This window comes from Salmo trutta, chromosome 31 (genome assembly GCF_901001165.1).
Source record: "Salmo trutta chromosome 31, fSalTru1.1, whole genome shotgun sequence".
NCBI classification, from domain to species: domain Eukaryota; kingdom Metazoa; phylum Chordata; class Actinopteri; order Salmoniformes; family Salmonidae; genus Salmo; species Salmo trutta.
In genome coordinates this window covers 312347-332031 of record NC_042987.1, presented here as the reverse complement: position 1 = coordinate 332031, position 19685 = coordinate 312347, and the positions used below count along the sequence as shown (strand labels likewise).

At 39.9% G+C, this 19685-nt stretch overlaps 1 pseudogene; it reads left to right on the top strand.

Moving 5' to 3' along the window:
- The first annotated feature begins 2548 nt into the window (after positions 1-2548).
- The window catches only part of LOC115169149 (epidermal growth factor receptor substrate 15-like 1), a 34201-nt pseudogene continuing 17064 nt past the window's right edge, over positions 2549-19685 (top strand).

The window sequence follows — 19685 nt, the reverse complement described above, 5'->3', positions numbered from 1 at the left end:
TAAGGATGCAGTTACTCAGTGATGTGTTGTCCCTGTAGCGCCTAAGACAGCACTACAGGGAGACAGGACTGACAGCTGATTGTCCTCTCAGTGACACACCACATGTAACAACACCTGCACAGGATCGGTACATCCAAACATCAGACCTGCGGGACAGGTACAGGATGGCAATAACAACTGCCCGAGTTACACCAGGAACACACAATCCCTCGATCAGTGCTCAGACTGTCCGCAATAGGCTGAGAGAGGCTGGACTGAGGGCTTGTAGGCCTGTTGTAAAGCAGGTCCTCACCAAACAATGTCACCTATGGGCACAACCCCACCGTCGCTGGACCAGACAGGACTGGCAAAAAGTGCTCTTCACTGGTCGGATTTGCGTTTATCGTTGAAGGAATGAGCGTTACACAGAGGCCTGTACTCTGGAGCGAGATCAATTTGGAGGTGGAGGGTCCGTCTTGGTTTGGAGCGGTGTGTCACTGCATCATCGGACTAAGCTTGTTGTCATTGCAGGCAATCTCAACACTGTGCGTTACAGGGAAGACATCCTCCTCCCTCATGTGGTACCGTTCCTGCAGGCTCATCCTGACAATGCCACCAGCCATACTGCTTGTTCTGTGCGTGATTTCCTGCAAGACAGCAATGTCAGTGTACTGCCATGGCCAGCGAAGAGGCCAGATCTCATTCCCATTGAGTACGTCTGGGACCTGTTGGATCGGAGTGTGAGGGCTAAGGCCATTGCCCCCAGAAATGTCCAGGAACTTGCTGGTGCTTTGGTGGAAGTGTGGGGTAACATCTCACAGAAAGAACTGGCAAATCTGGTGCAGTCCATGAGGAGGAGATGCACTGCAGTACTTAATGCAGCTGGTGGCCACACCAGATACTGACTGTTACTTTTGATTTTGACCCCCCCTTTGTTCAGGGACACATTATTCCATTTCTGTTAGTCACATGTCTGTGGAACTTGTTCAGTTTATGTCTCAGTTGTTGAATGTTATCATACAAATATTTACACATGTTAAGTTTGCTGAAAATAAATGCAGTTGACAGTGAGGACGTTTATTTTTTTTGCTGAGTTTAGGTCCTCCCAATCCTGTATGTCATGGTTGATTGGCTAGTATGTTAGCTAAGTGCTTTATGCTCACAATCAGTCCAATACTGTGTAACTGTAAGCCATATCCCCCTGTCATCTCTTCTCTATGCTTCATGTAGTTTCCCCCCCTCATTGATTCACCAAGTTACTGGTTAAATGTCTGTCATGATGACATCCCTTAGTCATTGTTTGGAAATACTTTCTTAACAATTTAATGTTTAAAGAGTGAAAATATAATCATTCATGTGAGCGGACCAAGTATTTTGCCTGTTGCTTTAAAGTGGAAAGGTGGAATAAACGAGTCGGGAGCAGGTTGACGTAAAACAAAGTACTCTATTGAGGTATCTTTTCTTCTCGCACATGCCCACACAATAAGGGATGATCTCACAAGGACAACAAATATTCACAGGAACAAGGAAAACAAGGTGAGTAACTTTTAACTATAACATAAATCACGGGTGTGTCACCACGTTCGTGGAGAGCTCATTTCTGGTGGTGGTGAGAATCAGTGTTTACCATTCCCAAGTGGTATTCTGTTCCTTTCTTCTGTCGTCTGTCAGATAAGTCATCCGTTCAACACGTCCTTTTTCCACCGAGCTCTCCCCACTGCTGGTTCTCTAGTGTGGAGAAACACCAATTAGAACAACTAGAACAATATTGCGTCCGTTTAATAAATAAGTAGTACAGTAAGTGAGCAAAATGCCTCCGCAATAAGTGATCCAACTTGAGTATTTATTCCCATTAATTTAATGTATGTGTCCTATAATAATGACAATGTCTTAGCAAACAGATTTTTTTTCAGAAGCTTTATGACAACGAAAGGTCGATTCTATTGTATTCTCCATCGTTATGCATGCAACTTCTATTTTTATTCTCTTTGTCACTGAGAAAAGAACACGTTTTCCTCCCGTGTGCAGTCATGACCCTCACCGCTGATGTCAACAATGGCCGCGTTCGTAAATTCACTCTGGCTATCTACTCTGATTTCAGAGCACTCTCGTTTGAGCGCGTCAGAGCGCAGAACAACTGATGAATTTACAAACGCTCAACACCCGTTGAATATGGTCAGTGTCAGTAAACATTGGCAAAAAAACTTTATTAAATTGTTGCCAGCAGCACAGTTACAGTCACCAACGCTCCGGATAACATGAAAACAGCCTAACCAGCTCTGCTAGTGCAAGTAAAATGGTCAGATGAGGTGTTCTTTCATTTGGTGTTCTGCTAGCTAACTTATTCCAGTTAGCTTGTGTGCTTGACTGCCGTTGTGAGGTCAGAACACTCGGATCAACCCTACTCCTCGGCCAGAACGTCCAGTGTGCGCTCCGAATTTACGAACGGACTCCAGACTAATTTTCTGGCACTCCAGACTGAATTTACGAACGCACCCAATGTTGAGCTGTCAGTGTTGAGGCGCGTGTCCACTTCAAGAGTATGCGCGCTCCCGAGACTGCAGGAAAAATGGCGGCGCTCATGACTCTCACCCAGGTAATGCTAAATACTTGACAAATGTAATACTTTCCCGAAGGTTTTTGTAATGGGAAAATGGTGTACATTAGTTAGTTTAATAAATATTGAAAGGCATTTTATCATATGGTAGCCATCAGCCGAGAGGTCAAATATTGCTGCGGATCCCCTTGCTAGTTAACGTTAGCTGTTAGCATTTTTGCCTGTATCTTACACAGGATTCCGACCATGTAGCTACTAACGTTAACAAAGATTGTCTATTAAATTGACAAGATACTCGACTGACCACTCTAACAATGGAAATACATGTCCTCAAAGATGGAAGGGAGGTGGGAGGAAGCGAGATCAAGTTGGATGGAAGGAGCTATAGGAGGACTGCCTCATTGTAATAGCTGGAATGGAATTGATGGAACGGAGTCAAACATGTATGATACTGTTCAATTTATTCCATTCCAGCCATTACAATGAGCCTTCCCCCACCAGCCATTACAATGAGCTCATCCTCCTATATAACCTCCCATCAGCCTCCTCTGTACAGGAAACATATGGTATACTCCGTCCAACAAAATGCTTACTTGCAGGTTCTCTATGGCTAGAATGGTCAGGTGGTAGCCAATGACACCTGACCATTCTAACCAATGAGAGGGCATATATGTGTGTGAACAACAGTCCATAGAGATAGATAGAGGACTCATCTTTATCTTTGCCATTATAGTGTCTGTGACAGCTTTAATGGCACTGCCCAAACTATCTCCATTTTGAAGTAGTCCATTTTCTTCTTCTTTATTGGCTGATTGCTCCCAAATCATCCCCATCCAGTGGACTACTTGAAAATGGTGGAAGCCCCCAATGGCAATGTCCAGGGCCTAAAATTTACACCCGCCACCAGCCAAATGCAGATAGATATTGTAGTTGGCAGGTAAGATGTCCATTTCACCAGCCTCGTTGGCGGTTGGTCAGGGCTTCACATTTCACTCACATTTGTGAATAAAAATTGTCAAGTATGATCCCATTTATAAAAAAATAAATGCTGCAGTAGCTGTTTTCAAAGTATTTCTGTTGTTTTGTTTCATAACTGGTAAATTAATCACACAAAGTCAAAGAACTACAAATCCTATATAGCCTATTCCACCACGAGCTGCAAAACTGCTGGCAGGGGTATGTGCGCATGTGAAGAGCTGAGTGAAAGATTACTTTTTAGAAGTGCTGTGCACAGATGTAAAAGTTGTTCTAATTTACTTGAAATGAAAGTCTACTGAAGTGAGACTTTATCCTTGTGTTTCTTGGCTATTTACATTGTTTTGTTCACACGCTTGGTTGTTTTTCTATGTTTGACTTTCAACTGCTAGGGAAGAAAAGACAACGCTTCTACTAGTCACACTCCATCTCTCAGGCACAAACATGACTAGAGTTTCATTACCACAGTAACCGCCCACCCTTAAAACCTGTTAGGGACAGACGTTCCGCTAGTGGAACGCCTCACCAATATCCAATGGTAGAGCGTGGCGCGAAATACAAATACCTCAAAAATGCTATAACTTCAATTTCTCAAACATATGACTATTTTACACCATTTTAAAGACAAGACTCTCGTTAATCTAACCACATTGTCCGATTTCAAAAAGGCTTTACAGCGAAAGCAAAACATTAGATTATGTCAGGAGAGTACCCTGCCAAAAATAATCACACAGCCATTTTCAAAGCAAGCATATATAAATGCAGCACTAACCTTTGATGATCTTCATCAGATGACACTCCTAGGACATTATGTTATACAATACATGCATGTTTTGTTCAATCAAGTTCATATTTATATCAAAAAACAGCTTTTTACATTAGCATGTGATGTTCAGAATTTACTAAATTACTCACGATAAACGTTGACAAAAAACATAACAATTATTTTAAGAATTATAGATACAGAACTCCTTTATGCAATCGCGGTGTCAGATTTTAAAATAGCTTTTCGGCGAAAGCACATTTTGCAATATACTGAGTACATAGCCCGGCCATCACGGCTAGCTAATTTGACACCCACCAAGTTTGGCCCTCACAAAACTCAGATTTACAATAAGAAAAATTAGATTACATTTGCCGTTCTTCGTCAGAATGCACTCCCAGGACTTCTACTTCAACAACAAATGTTGTTTTGGTTCCAAATAATCCATAGTTATATTCAAATATCTCCGTTTTGTTCGTGTGTTCAAGTCACTATCCGAAGGGTGACGCGCGAGCGCATTTTGTGACAAAATATTTCTAAATATTCCATTACCTTACTTCGAAGCATGTCAAACGCTGTTTAAAATCAATTTTTATGCTATTTTTCTCATAAAATAGCAATAATATTCCAACCGGGCGACGTTGTATTCATTCAAAGACTGAAAGAAAAAAATGGAGTCGTCTCGTGGACGTGCATCTCCAGTGTCATTGTTCCCTGCCTGACCACTCACAAAAACCCCTGCTGTTTTTCGCCCAGAGACTGCAGAGACGTCATTCCACTTTCTGGCGCCTTCTGAGAGCCAATGGAAGCCTTAGAAAATGTCACGTTACAGCAGAGATGCTGTATTTTCAATAGAGATGCCACAGAAGGAGAACAAATTGTCAGACAGGGCACTTCCTGTATGGAATCTTCTCAGGTTTTGGCCTGCCATATGAGTTCTGTTATACAGACACCATTCAAACAGTTTTAGAAACTGTAGAGTGTTTTCTATCCTAATCTAATTATATGCATATTCTAGTTTCTGGGCAGGAGTAGTAACCAGATTAAATCGGGTACGTTTTTTATCCGGCCGTGAAAATACTGCCCCCTATCCCAAACAGGTTAAAGGGGCAGGTGAACATTTCTGTCTCATCTGTGATATTTTGGTTAAAAGACTCCGGTCACAAAAATGAAATGAAGCAAAATACCACATTGTCATACTAGTAATACATGTATTGTTTTAGATGTTACAAAGCATGCTCATCTGTGTTTTGTGAGTTTTGTTGGTGTAATTTTAGCAACAACAAAATATTTGGTCTGCTTAAAAATCTGAGAGGCTGGTAGGTTTTAAAATCTACCTCCCACAGTGGCTGCTGGACCAAAAAGGTAATTTTATGCCCTGGCAATGTCCATGGTAAAACAGGTTATATCTATTATGAGTCCTCTATCTATGTCTATGTCAACAGGCACAAGTCGTTTTTTTCCTCAAAGTTGCCAAAATGCACGAAACTTATATTTGATCAAATAAGCCTCACGTAGCAAATGAGCAATTCCCTTTTTTGTTGACCAAATGCAATGCTCTCGTTGACCTCCATACAAAAATTCCTCACTTCGTGGGCAGCTTTTGGGAGGAGTAAAACCTCTCGGTTCGCCTCTTCCTCTCTACTACTAGCTAGTTAGTTGTGTTATTTGGTTGCTAGCTAGCTGCATGTTTTTCTACTATCCTGAATCACATTGACCATGCTCACTATCGTAGTTGTGTCAGTAACACTGTGAAACAGTAAGCTAGCTACTAATCAGGTTCCCTGTGGTTCCCTGTTCCCTGTGGCTCAGTTGGTAGAGCATGGTGTTTGCAATGCCAGGGTTGTGGGTTCAATTCCCATGGGGGACCAGTACAAAAAATAAAATAAAAATGCATGGTATGAAATGTATGCATTTACTACTGTAAGTTGCTCTGGATAAGAGTGTCTGCTAAATTACTAAAATGTAATCAATTTGAAGTTAGCTTGCTGGCAACTGGCAAGTTACCAAAGTTTAGCTGCTAGTGACGCTCAGCTGTCATTTCCTTTTTGATTTTCCTCATCCTCACTGGTTACACAGTTTCTGTTCCTTTTGGCTATTGACTTGCTCTACTTCATCTAGAGTATCAAATTATGTGGGCTGCTTTAGTTAGATTGTCATGGAAGACATGACATAAGTGACAATGATTTAGACACTGTTTAATTTGCTGTAACTTTAGCTGTGACAACGTAGGCTACATCTTTAAAGTATTCACACCCCTTGACTTTGTTGTGTTACAGTCTGAATGAAAATTGATTCAATTGAGATGTTTTGTTACTGGCCTACACACAATAACCCATAATATGAACGTGGAATTGAGTTTTTAATTTTTTCAGATTTTCTTTTAACAAATTAATTCTTCAACCACTTTTATGTGAAGCCTAAATAGGTTCAGGATTAAAAATGTTCTTAACATGTCACATAATACGCTGCATGGACTCATTCTGTTTGCATTTATAGTGTTTAACATTAATTTTGAATGAGTACCTCATCTCTGTACCCCACACATACAATTATCTGTAAGGTCCCTCAGTCGAGCAGTGAATTTCAAACACAGCTTCAACCACAAAGACCAGAGAGGTTTTCCAATGCTTTGCAAAGAAGGGTACCTATTGGTAGATGTGTAAGAAAAACTTACATTGAATAACCATTTGGGCATGGTGAAGTTAATAATTACACTTTGGATACAAAGAAACAGGCGTCCTTCCTAACTCCTTTGCCGGCGAGGAAGGAAACCGCTCAGGGATTCCAGTTTGCAACAAGGCATGAAATGTGGCAAAGCAATTAACTTTTTGTCCTAAATACAAAGTGTTATGTTTGGGGCAAATCCAATACAACACATTACTGAGTTCCACTCTCCATATTGTAAAGCATTGTTGTGACTGCATCATGTTATGGGTATACTTGTCAAATCAAATTTTATTGGTCACATACACATGGTTAGCAGATGTTAATGCGAGTGTAGCGAAATGCTTGTGCTTCTAGTTCCGACCATGCAGTAATATCTAACAAGTAATCTAACAACCAATCTAACAATTTCACAACAACTACCTTTTACACACTTGTGTGTAATCAGATTGGTCGGACCAGCGTTGGAAAGACCTGAGCACGGGCGTTTCCAGTTTTAGTTTCTGTCTATAGGCTGGGAGCAACAAAATGGAGTCGTGGTCAGATTTGCCGAAAGGAGGGCGAGGGAGGGCATTGTATGCGTTGCGGAAGTTAGAGTAACAATGTAATCATTAAGGACTAGGGAGTTTTTCAGGATAAAAAATAAACAGAATGGAGCTAAGCACCGACAAAATCCTAGAGGAAAACCTAGAGGATAACCTGGTTCAGTTTGCTTTCCATTAGACACTGGGAGATTAATTAACTTTTCAGCAGGAAAATAACCTAAAACACAATGCCAAATCTACACTGGAGTTGTGTAGATTTACTTAAATCTACTTGCAAATCTATGGAAAGACATGAACATGCTTGTCTAGCAATGATCAGCAACCCATTTGACAGAGCTTGAAGACTTCTGAATGGAATAATGGGCAAATGTTGCAGAATCCAAGTGTGCAAAGCTCTACAGCTGTAATCACTGCCGAAGGTGCTTCTACAAAGTACTTATGGAAACTAGATATTTCTGTATTTCATTCTCAATAAATACGCAAAAATGTCTAAAAACATGTTTTCTCTTTGTCATTATGGGGTATTGTGTGTAGATGGGTGAGAAATTATATTTAATCCATTTTGAATTCAGGCTATAACACAACAAAATGTGGAATAAATCAAGGGGTATGAATACTTTCTTAAGGCACTGTAAGTAGGCCTTAATGTGTAAGTAAAGGTTCCATTTCTTCACTACATCTCCCCTGACGTTTCTTGATTTCCTTGTAGTTATCGAGTGGAAACCCAGCGTACGAGGTCTACAGACAGGAAAATATCCACGGCTGAGTGTGATAATTTGTGCCATTCATGTTTTGTTTAAGGTTTAGTCCATTTACTTGCTATGTCTCTACAGAAGCTAGCCACTCTTGTTGTTCATTCTGCATTGCATTATATTACAGTTCCAATGTAGTGAAATGCAGAACGAATGAGCAAAGTAGCTATATACAGAAGAAAACCCAATTCGTTACATGACCTCCATGTCAATCCTCCATTGCAGGTGGATCTGGGAAACACAGGAAAAGTAGGAGCTGCAGATGCTGCTCAATTCCTAAATAAATCAGGCCTCTCAGACAGTACCTTGGGAAAGGTGAGTAGCAAGGACCAACACACACACGTTGTGTTGTCACAATACCAGAATTTTGACTTCGATACCAGGTTTAGTATCACTATACTCGGTACCGAAATGATGCCACTATATTCAATTTCTTTCAAAATAAAACACCATATTAAATAACAGAAGTATATCTGAAATGTCTTTATGCAAAACAATATCTGAGACTCTTTTTGTTACTTTACAGCCTTATTCTAGAATGGATTAAATAATTTTTCCCCCTCCTCAATCTACACAACAATACCCATAATGACCAACAAAAACTGTTTTTTAGAAATGTTGGCAAATGTATTCAAATAAAAGTTTAATTATCACATTAAAGTATTCAGACCCTTTACTCAGTACTTAGTTGAAGCACATTTTGTAGCAATTACAGCCTTGAGTCTTCTTATTGTAGAGTGGCCAGAAGGAAGCCACTCCTCAGTAAAGGCACAGGACAGCCTGCTTGGAGTTTGCCAAAAGGCAGCTAAAGGACTCTGACCATGAGAAACAAGATTTTCTTGTCTGATGAAACCAAGATTGAACTTTTTGGCCTGAATTGCAAGCGTCACGTCTGGAGGAAACCTGGAACCATCCCTACAGTGAAGCATGGTTGTGGCAGCATCATGCTGTGGGGATGTTTTTCAGCGGCAGGGACTGGGAGACTACTCAGGATCGAGGGAAACATGAATGGAGCATAGTACAGAGAGATCCTTGATGAAAATCTGCTCCAAAGCAATCATGACCTCTGACTGGGGGCGAAGGTTCACCTTCCAACAGGACAACGACCCTCTGCACACAGCCAAGACAGCGCAGGAGTGGCTTCAGGACAAGTCTCTGAATGTCCTTGAGTGGCCCGGACTTGAACCCAATGGAACATCTCTGGAGAGACCTGAAAATAGCTGTGCAGCGACGCTCCCCATGCATCTTGACAGAGCTTGAGAGGATCTGCAGAGAAGAATGGGAGAAACACCCCAAATACAGGTGTTCCAAGCTTGTATCGTCATACCCAAGAAGACTCGAGGCTGTAATCGCTGCCAAAGGTGCTTCTACAAAGTACTGAGTAAAGGGTCTGAATACTTATGTAAATATGATATTTCAGTTTTTTTACATTTTATAAATTTGCGCAAATGTCTAAACCTGTTTTTGCTTTGTCGTTATGGGGTATTGTATGTAGATTGATCAATTTTAGAATAAGGCTGTAACATAACAAAATGTGGAAATTGTCAAGGGGTCTGAATACTTTTCGGTAAGTTCCAAAATTACATAAAAACATTTTGAAGCTAATTTCTGAAGCTTCTATAGGCCTATTGCAAGAGTCTACACACCATAGAAATGCAATGGCTTTTACACAGCATACTACGATTCCCAGAGTGCATTTCAACTCCCACACAAACGCGAAGTAGTCTAAATACGTATATTGCTGTGTGTGCATTTGTGCATTGTGAATGCATTTCACATGACTTTTGTGTTGTCATATTAGAATGCTTACATGAATGACATGCTGAATATATGTTCATGTCATTGTTACTCAAAAATATTTCAAATGTACTTGCTAGTAGAATGTTACATTCCGAAAGTCATGTGTAAACGTTTTTTTTATGTTGTTTTGCAACTTAACCTCCCTTGCAATGCATTGTAAAACTTTTGCGTAGTTGTTTTGGTGGGCTGGCCTTCACCATCTGCTCTGTAAGCAAAGTATTCCCATAGTTCGTTTCTGGAGTCAGTTTTGTCAACAAGCAGCGGACATGGAGGTATGTTTTTGTTAGAAGCCATGCTGTCAACATTTTTTTTTCCTTTCTCGTGCTTCTCAAAAGTGAATTGCGCGGTGTCAGATTCAAGCAAAAGTTGCCAGGCTAGTTTACTACTTCCCCCTTGAGAAGATTCCGACAAATTACTAGACCGACTTGATCCTCTCAATCTGTATATGACGTGAGAAACATTTGACTAAAGTACCGAAAGTAACAAATTCTAGTGCTGAACCGTTTTTCATGTTCTGGTATTGAAAAGGAACCAGGCTCTGAGGGGTGTCCAGTCCTCTTCTGGCTGTGCCCGGTGGAGATTATAAGAGTACATGGCCAATAAGGCCAGATCGTTCTTCAAGATGTTCATAGATGACGAGCAGGGTCAAATAATACTCATTGTGTTTATAGAGGGTACAACAGGTCAGCAACTCAGGAGTAAATGTCAGTTGGCTTTTCATAGCCGAGATTTCAGAGGTCGAGACAGTAAGTGCGGTGGAGATGGAGGTAATGTATTAATATACCCACGATTATCATAATACATTAACAAAATGGATCAGTGATTTGTATTTTCCTTCAACTTTCTGAAGAGTTAAAGCAGGAATACCCCTGTGTGTGTTTGTCTACTACCTTGTGTAACAGTTTAGCGATGATGCTAATAATGATAACCGTCTTCTGGAAGATGGAAAGGCTTTCCCTAAAACCTTCTATATTAACTACAAAGTAGCTAGTGCATGCCTGGTGTCATGATCATTTGCATCAATCCAGTGGTGATTTGTTTAGAAAACTCTGCAATCACGTGTTCTACAGAAACACCGCTTACCAAAGTCTCATGCTACACCCCAAAATGAAAATTCTTCGATTTTATTTCTTGTCACGCTTCAGCCTCGGGAAATATTTGTTTGTAAGTTCGATTCAAGCATTTAGCTAGTGATGATAATCTTGTTATTTGTAGAGTTGCTTACATATCAATGTTGGTTGGTTGTATTTACTCTCACAAATTGCAATGCTTTTCATTTATGCCGTCAGCTGTATTACTTTGCTCGTGCGTCATGTAAACGAATTGTAAAACATACAATACTGTAGTTTTGTTACTGTTTCTAGTGTAATATGCTTTGTTATTCTACAGAGATGGTTGTACATTATTAGAGTAATGAAAGGAGTTAGCCAAGTACCATATGAGTAACAATTAGCTACATGGTTTGGCGTCATGCCAGATGCATGGTACCCTCAGCATGTGTTTTGTATTTTCATACAACTTCAACTTGAAATGTATAATGTACAGCTACAGTATGTCGATTTGAATTGAATACTAAAGTATATTCTTTTCAGGATTTTTCTTTTCTGTATTTTATGTTTCACAACATAAACGTTTTCAATATTCATTCAAGAAAAGTCACGCCTTGGGAGTTTTATTGAAGACTTAGTTGTTAGCTATCTGTCTAGTTTTCCATGGGAACGCAATTCAAGGGCAGAATAGAGGTGGATCAGAGAATCACCAGCAGCAAGAGCGACATCATTGATATATACAGAGAAAGAGTCGGCCCATGAGAATTGAACCCATAGATACTGCCAGAGCTCCGGACAACAGGCCCTCCGATTTGACACACTGAACTCTGTTATGTGGTTCAAGAATCGTTGTGGACTTGGAACATCCGATTTAGTTGGTTTTCTATACAAATAAAAAAGTGTGATTATGAGAGGGAAAATCCGAAAACCTGAAGAAAGTAAACTAACAAACAATGTTTTCTCTTAGTTTTTGGTGTTTTTTGGCGAATAAATGTATCGGCTGATAAGAATTCTGAGTGGCTGTAGAACCAGAAAGTTTTTAGTTTAGTTTTTAGGCCCTGTTAAACCATTTCACGGGTCGTTCCGAAACCACTATGGGCATTTGTTTGCATCTTGTTCAGTCCTGTTAGCTCTTTAGCTACCCGCATATCTATACATTTGGGGGCACAGAAAGAAGGGAAACAGGGATAGCTTCTTTCGAAGGTCAATGATCATAGCAATGAATGATCTCTTGCGTGTCATCACTCTTGAGGCTCTTAAGGTGACAGAGTTGCATTTTCTATGTAATGCATCTCAATAGGTAGTGATTTACACAATGTAGCTTTTTATAATAAACACATTTCTTTATTGGAGTTGAATATTAGTTTCTAGAGCACAACATGTGCTTCAAAAGTAGCTAGAATTAATATAGGCCCAATATGCTATTTAAGTGATAATGCCAGAGAAGCCAGTGTTTGGAGGATATATTGGCATGTGTGTTGTTAGGCCCGAGACGAAGTCCTCCAAACACCGGCTCCTCTGGCATTATCACTTTTATACAGCGGGTTACCAACATATTCATATAATGATTTACATATTTTCATTGAAAATTTGATTTTGATTAATTTATTTATACTAAACTTAACATGTGTAAATATTTGTATGAACATAACAATATTCAACAACTGAGACATAAACTGAACAAGTTCTACAGACATGTGACTAACAGAAATGGAATAATGTGTCCCTGAACAAAGGGGGGTCAAAATCAAAAGTAACAGTCAGTATCTGGTGTGGCCACCAGCTGCATTAAGTACTGCAGTGCATCTCCTCATGGACTGCACCAGATTTGCCAGTTCCTGCTGTGAGATGTTACCCCACTCTTCCACCAAGGCACCTGCAAGTTCCCAGACATTTTTGGGGGGAATGGCCCAAGCCGTCACCCTCTGATCCAACAGGTCTCAGACGTGCTCAATGGGAATGAGATCTGGCCTCTTCGCTGGCCATGGCAGTACACTGACATTGCTGTCATGCAGGAAATCATGCACAGAACGAGCAGTATGGCTGGTGGCATTGCCATGCTGGAGGGTTATATCAGGATGAGCCTGCAGGTAGGGTACCACATGAGGGAGGAGGATGTCTTCCCTGTAACGCACAGCGTTGAGATTGCCTGCAATGACAACAAGCTCAGTCCGATGATGCAGTGACACACCGCCCCAGACGATGACGGACCCTCCACCTCCAAATCGATCCCGCTCCAGAGTACAGGCCTCATTGTAACGATCATTCCCTTCGATGATAAACGCGAATCCGACCATCCCCCCTGGTGAGACAAAACTCTGACTCGTCAGTGAAGAGCACTTTTTGCCAGTCCTGTCAGGTCCAGCGACTGTGGGTTTGTGCCCATAAGTGATGTTGTCGCCTGGTGAGGACCTGCCTTACAACAGGCCTACAAGCCCTCAGTCCAGCCTCTCTCAGTCTATTGTGGACAGTCTGAGCACTGATGGAGGGATTGTGCGTTCCTGGTGTAACTCGGGCAGTTGTCGTTGCCATCCTGTATCTGTCCCGCAGGTGTGATGTTCGGATGTACCGATCCTGTGCAGGTTTTGTTACATGTGGTCTGTCACTGCGAGGATGATTAGCTGTCCGTCCTGCCTCCCTGTAGCGCTGTCTTAGGCGCCTCACAGTACGGACATTGCAATTTATTGCCCTGGCCACATCTGCAATCCTCATGCCTCCTTGCAGCATGCCTTCACGCAGATGAGAAGGGACCCTGGGCATCTTTCGTTTGATGTTTTTCAGAGTCAGTAGAAAGGCCTCTTTAGTGTTCTAAGTTTTCATAACTGTGACCTTAATTGCCTACCGTCTGTAAGCTGTTAGTGTCTTAGCTGTTCCACAGGTGCATGTTCATTAATTGCTTATGGTTCATTGAACAAGCATGGGAAACTGTGTTTAAACCCTTTACAATGAAGATCAGTGAAGTTATTTGGGTTTTTATGAATTATCTTTGAAAGACAGGGTCCTGAAAAAGGGCCGTTTCTTTTTTTGCTGAGTTTATTTCAGCCTTCTGTAAGATATAGTCCCGACACAAATCTAAGGTTGCTACCCAAGCCTCCTGGTCGTTCGTTTTATTGGTTCAGTTTAGTGGTCGACCGATTATGATTTTTCAACACCGATACCGATACTGATTATTGGAGGAACAAAAAAAGCCGATACCGATTAATTGGCTGATTTATTCAACAACAAAAAAATTATAATAAAAAATTATATATATATATATATATATATATATATATATATATATATATATATATATATATATATATATATTTGTAATAATGACAATTACAACAATACTGAATGAACACTTATTTTTACTTAATATAATACATCAATCAAGTCAATTTAGCCTCAAATATATAATGAAACATGTTCAATTTGGTTTAAATAATGCAAAAACAAAGTGTTGGAGAAGAAAGTAAAAGTGCAATATGTGCCATATAAAAAAGCTAACGTTTAAGTTCCTTGCTCAGAACATGGTGGTTCCTTTTAACATGAGTCTTCAATATTCCCAGGTAAGAATTTTTCGGTTGACGTTATTATAGGAATTATATGACTAATTCTCTCTCTACCATTTGTATTTCCTATACCTTTGACTATTGGATGTTCTTATAGGCACTTCAGTATTGCCAGTGTAACAATATAGCTTCCGTCCCTCTCCTCGCCCCTACCTGGGCTCGAACCAGGAACACATCGACAACAGCCACCCTCGAAGCATCGTTACCCATCGCTCCACAAAAGCCGCGGCCCTTGCAGAGCAAGGGGAACAATTACTCCAAGTCTCAGAGCGAGTGATGTTTGAAACGCTATTAGCGCGCACCCCGCTAACTAGCTAGCCATTTCACATCGTTTACACCAGCCTAATCTCGGGAGTTGATAGGCTTAAAGTCATAAACAGCTCAATGCTTGAAGCACAGCGAAGAGCTGCTGGCAAACGCACGAAAGTGCTGTTTGAATGAATGCTTACGAGCCCGCTGCTGCCTACCATCGCTCAGTCAGACTGCTCATCAAATATAAAATCATAGACTTAATTGTAACATAACACACAGAAATACGAGCCTTTGGTCATTAATATGGTTGAATCCGGAAACTATCATTTCGAAAACAAAACGTTTATTCTTTCAGTGAAATACGGAACCGACACACTGAGCGTAAATATATATTGATTGCAATTGTTCCCGAATGAGTGAGCTTTCATGTGCAAAGGATTAGCATATTAATTGTTAATATTAATAAACTCTGTGTGCCTCCTCAGCTGCCCTTTATGACCCTTTGTTTAACAGGCCGCCATGCCTGTTTAGCCCACTAGGGCCTTTACTCTACCAATTCTTTGTGACGATAATTACTGTTTGTATGCTTTCTGTGAATTACTTAGTTTAGTAAATAAATTATTTTAAGACAATTGATGTATGGATGACTTTAGTAAAGGCTGGATTCGTGCAGATACAACAATTTACGACGTTTGGAATGAGACTGGACGCGAGGTAAAATACACCATTTAAACCAGAAGATAATCGGCCTATACTATAAAATAATATAATATATAGTGTTATAATATAGGAAAGTTATATTAGGAAAATTATAACTTTGTAATCTGAATATTTTCCTTGGTGCCGCTCAGGAAGGAGACGCGTTCTGTCTCCTAGAGATGAATGTACTTTGATGCGAAAAGTGCAAATCAATCCCAGAACAACAACAAAGGACCTTGTGAAGATGCTGGAGGAAACAAGTACAAAAGTATCTATATCCACAGTAAAACGAGTCCTATATTGACATAACCTGAAAGGCCGCTCAGCAAGGAAGAAGCCACTGCTCCAAAACCGCCATAAAAAAGCCAGACTACGGTTTGCAACTGCACATGGGGACAAAGACCATACTTTTTGGAGAAATGTCCTCTGGTCTGATGAAACAAAAATAGAACTGTTTGGCCATAATAACCATTGTTATGTTTGGAGGAAAAAGGGGGATGCTTGCAAGCCGAGGAACACCATCCCAACCGTGAAGCATGGGGGTGACAGCATCATGTTGTGGGGGTGCTTTGCTGCAGGAGGGACTGGTGCACTTCCCAAACATGATGCCATCACGAGGAAGGAAAATGATGTGGATATATTGAAGCAACATCTCAAGACATCAGTCAGGAAGTTAAAGCTTGGTCGCAAATGTGTCTTCCAAATGGACACCCTAAGCATACTTCCAAAGTTGTGGCAAAATGACAACAAAGTCAAGGTATTGGAGTGGCCATTAGATAGCCCTTACCTCAGTCCTATAGAACATTTGTGGGCAGAACTGAAAAAGCATGTGCGAGCAAGGATGCCTAGAAACCTGACTCAGTTACACCAGCTCTGTCAGGATGAATGGGCCAAAATTCACCCAACTTATTGTGGGAAGCTTGTGAAAGACTACCCAAAACGTTTGACCCAAGTTAAACAATTTAAAGGAAATGCTACCAAATACTAATTGAGTGTATGTAAACTTCTGACCCATACTATGGGACAGCTGGAGATCGAATTTGAATTAATGTTGTGGGGATTAATGTTGCAAATGTCGGAGAGACAAACAGCAAGGTTTATTCAAATCTACACTGTTGAAAACTAAATATTAGTTTAAATGAAATGTGAAAATGTCTAGATGCTTTTTATAGTTGAGATTTATAAATTGCTTGGCTGGGCTGATGAGACAATAGATTGTGCAGTCAGATGGAACAGAGTAAATAGGCATTTTAGCCTCATAGATTTAGGGTTATTGTCCTGCTGAAAGGTGAATTTGTCTCCCAGTGTCTGTTGGAAAGCAGACTGAACCAGATTTTCCTCTACGATTTTGCCTGTGCTTAGCTCTATCCTGTTTATTTTTATCCACCAGCTTCAAACAGCTGTAAAAATTATATTTTTGGTTATTGTAAATATATTTCACAGTGATTTAGATACAATGATTCCCTACACTATTCAGTGCTTGTTTTCTCACATGAACTGAAATTAAGCAAACAGTGTAGAATTTTAGCAACCAGGAAATGAGCGATTTAACACAGCCACAAAGTCAGAACAGCTTTCCCATCTTGACAACAAATGTCCTATTTTCATGTCACATGCAGAAGTACAGTGAAATGCCTTTCTTGCAAGCACTAACCCCCAAAATGCAGTAATCAATTACAATGTAATACAAAAAAATAACTAGGTAGAACAAAGACACATGAGATATATAAAAATAAGAAAACACAAATATTTACAACAGATGCCACTCCGGTGGGAGAAATCAATTGGTGAATGTCACAACACTGGTGAGTAAGTGATATTGTGAAACACTATCATCCCACTATTAGCACCAGATATATTGTGGACATTTTCTGACATTGGAATGCAAATATTCATAAAAAATGTTGTGTAGCACCTATAAGCAAATGTTATTCCTGAACTTTCTTAGGCTTGACATAACAAAGGGGTTGCATATTTATTGACTCAAGACATTTCAGCTTTTTATTGTTATTTAATTTATAAAAAATTCTAAAAAGATAATTCTACTTTGACATTATGGGGTATTGTGTGTAGGCCAGTGACATAAAATCTCAATTCAATCAATTTTAAAATTAGTCTGAAAACAACAAAATGTGGAAAAAGTAAAGGGGGTGAATACTTTCTGAATGCAAAGTATTGTGCTCCTAGATTTTATGTTGTGTTCCTAACTTTTTATTTTTAATAATATTTATTTATTGAATATTCAAAACATACAATATACTTGCATTGAAGCTGCTCAACAACTACATCATACCAGTCATCCAAAAGATTCCCATTCAGAGCGACACACAGAAGCATTCAGGGTCAATGCCCTGCTCAAGGGCATGTTGACCGATCTACCACCAGGCCAAAAAACGTGCACCCGAACCCTCCAAGATCCCCCTCACAGTTCCCCAATAGCTGTCCCGCAACCATTCGAGACCCCTTCCACAGTCCCCCATAGGAAAAAAATTAAAATAAAATACAATTAATTCCATTCCCCACCCCCCAAGAACACCCCCAATGCACCAACAACCAAGAGAATGAACTAAAAAGGAAAAGACAGAAGAAAACAGCAAACAACAATGCAACATTTTTTAAAATTAATACATTTAAAACAAAGGACACCAAGGACAACTAAAATCATAACAGCAATGCCAACTGTATATGTTTCAAGCATTTCAAGCATTACGCTACACTCACATTAACATCTGCTAACCATGTGTATGTGACAAATAAAATTTGATTTGTTTGTGTGCATGTCTGGCACTATTACATGTATGTGTGTGTTTTTGTATGTGTTTATTTGAATGAGAGTGTGTGTGTATATGCATGTATACAAACACCTGCACTGCATCAGCCTCAGGCAAACCGGCATTAGTTGTAAAAACACTGCCACTTAGTGTCATGTACTTTTTATTATGTTTTATTTAGACTTTGATTTAAACATTTTTTTTTTTTACTTTTATCTTTGACCATCATTCTATCTCCCACACAGCAACTCCACTCCCACTTGTCCTCAATTCCACATACAAACCCTCAGCCTCCCTCAGCCCATCCCATCTATCTCTGCTAGCCACCCACTTCGGGTTTCTACGCAATACACATCTTTCAACTATGCTGTGATGATTAACGTACATTTTCAATCTATCTAATCGAATAGAATCCACAGATTGCGAGTTGAAGATAAATACTTTTACTAAGAGTATTAGTATATTAGTAATTGACTGACCTGGTCTCTCCAGATCTCCTAACAGTACTATTTCTAGGGTCAATTTTAGATCAATGCTATACATTTTCAGCCGTTCCTGAACCTGAGACCAGTAACAGGCTACCTGAGGGCAATACCAAAATAAATGGTCTATTGATTCTGTATCCTCACAACAAAATCTGCAGAGCATCGATGATTTTATGCTCCAAATAGTCAACATGTTGTTGGTGGCAAGAATTCTACATAATAAGTCTTAAATCTTGCGTTGTTTTATATATCAACTCATACACCCTGTTCCATGGAATCGGTACATCAAAAATCTCTTCCCAACTATTTTGCAATCTGTATGGCACAGTTGTCAACATCCTGGTCCTCAAATGAAATTGGTATACTTTCCTATTTATGCTATTTTTTTATTCCTACGCCAATTGTGATCCTTTATATTAGGCAGACAGACCAGTTCCATACCTCCTCCCGCTGCCACCTGCCTCCTCCATTTTTGGGGTAATGCTGTAATCAATTGATTGTACTCTTGGATTGAGCAGACCCTTATGTACAATTCTGATAACTTCCATTCCAATTTACAATATAATTTAAGAACAAAATACCCCTTTCAAACATCTTTCCCATAAATACAGGTATTTTATCAACTAGCACATTTGAGTTCAGCCATAGTATTTGTTCTATCTTTTCAGGGGGATGAAATTGAAATTGTAGCCAGCTCTGCAATGCTTGTTTGAAAAAGAGAGATACTTTGAAAAAAGTATCATTTTCAATTAATCGAAAATGAGACATGGCAATCTGCACAAAGTCAAAAAGGCCATTTTTAAACAATGGATGAGTTTTTCTTAGTAATCTATT